The sequence below is a fragment of the Acipenser ruthenus genome, chromosome 2 (genome assembly GCF_902713425.1).
Source record: "Acipenser ruthenus chromosome 2, fAciRut3.2 maternal haplotype, whole genome shotgun sequence".
Lineage (NCBI taxonomy): Eukaryota > Metazoa > Chordata > Actinopteri > Acipenseriformes > Acipenseridae > Acipenser > Acipenser ruthenus.
Genome location: NC_081190.1, coordinates 115190338 through 115192094, shown reverse-complemented (window position 1 = coordinate 115192094; position 1757 = coordinate 115190338). Strand labels below are relative to the sequence as shown.

The 1757-nt window shown below is 49.0% G+C and overlaps 1 non-coding gene across 1 annotated transcript; it reads right to left on the bottom strand.

The window, feature by feature from the left end:
* Positions 1-330: 330 nt before the first annotated feature.
* Positions 331-401, bottom strand: trnag-gcc (transfer RNA glycine (anticodon GCC)). Its single transcript has one exon. It is a non-coding gene; the product is annotated as a tRNA-Gly (tRNA).
* Positions 402-1757: the final 1356 nt, after the last annotated feature.

Below are 1757 nucleotides of genomic sequence, written 5' to 3'. Positions count from 1 at the left end.
TTCTTTATTTTCTCCTCGGTCATTTATCAGAACGGCTATTGTGTAGCTCACACCACGCCAATCGGTTACTTCAAGATAAAGTTTGCGCTTCAGTTGTGGAGTGCTTACAAAAACAAGACGGTTCTTTTTCAATGGAGCGGTTTACCGGACGGCTGTTCGTAAGTATTAAGATTCACCACTGAGAAACATCCCGACAAACAAAGCCATGTGATTTGATTTAAGGATCAGGATTTGCCGGAGCCGTTTCTTCCCAAATCTAACAATGTTCATTATTTATTTATTTTTTTTAATAATAAAAAAAAAAAAAAAAAAAAAAAAAAAAAAGATGTTTGCATTGGCCGGGAATCGAACCCGGGCCTCCCGCGTGGCAGGCGAGAATTCTACCACTGAACCACCAATGCTTCACATACGAAATATTTAAATGAGAAAACTGAATATTAATGCTGCAAATTTCAGATTTTAAATCAATGGACAGGTGTGAGAGGCGGAGAAAAACAAAAGAGATGCGTGTTTCAGGAGACACGGAGAAAGAAGAGAAGATACATGTAATAGAACACAATAATAAAGCAACGTCGAACCCGCGTCTCCCTAAACGATTTCCCATTCATTCTCTATGGGTAATGCTAAACCACTACGGATGTAATACTGCTGCCGCCGCTACATGGTTTTGGCGCTGTTGTGCAGGTCTGTGCGTAAACCAGAGCTCTCCAGAGTGAGTACAGTGAGTGAGATATCAACAGCATAACATGCTCGCGTAGTATGTTCCCTTTCAAGTCGAAAATAACCATCAAGGTATGGGACATTGCCGTCAGGCAGTAGGGACTGGCTGAGCTTTATGTCAAAGCTGCCGATAGGCCTCCGCGCAAGCTGCCGTGTAAGCCCGCCCCCCTGGGAGCTTACTATACGCAACGCGCGGAGAGTCACTTCCTCTTTTGCCTTCAGCCTCAGTAGCGGTAGAACTTAGAGCTGTACACTGATTGTACTCCATAAGCTTAGGCTTGAGAAGCTGGTTTTTCCCCTTCTCTGAGTTTATTTCAGTGATTATTATTATTGTTATTATTATTATTATTTGTTAGGCGTGTTGCGTTGGCCTTGGCCCACGCGCATTTCTGCATCCTCGGTCTAGCTTAGGCTAGACCGTGCATGTGCGTGTAGTCTGCTCTGCAGTGTTCCTTCCCCACCGCGGCGCATTCCCGCCACGTGGTAATTGTACTACACCCGCTTACTTGTATTATTGCTGCAGCGTCCAGCAAAAAAAAAAAAAGAAAAAAGAAAATCCCTTTCACTATACAGAGGAAGACAACCACCAACGTGCAAAATCCCCAGCACCATCAGGTAGGTATTGCACAGCATCAGACACCGTACCAGCACTTAGCGTCTCCGCTTGGCGGGTCAGCTGACGCGTAGGCATCTGTGCTAGCGTTCCGCGCTTCGGCGCTCGCACTCCGGCGCTTTTGGTGTCAGCGCTTGTGCGCTTGGTGCAGCGCTTCGGCGCTTTGTGCAGCGCTTCTGCGCGTGGTGCTTAGTGCTTCTGCACTTGGGACTCAGTGCTCGACGCTCGGTGCACGTTCCATCAGCGCTCGACGCTCGGTGCTCGACGCTCGGTGCTCGACGCTTCGGTGCTCGACGCTCGGTGCTCGACGCTTCGGTGCTCGACGCTTCGGTGCTCGACTCTTCGGCCCTCGACGCTCGGTGCTCGACGCTCGGTGCTCGACGCAAGCACCCTCGACGCACGCACCCTCGACGCTCGACGTACG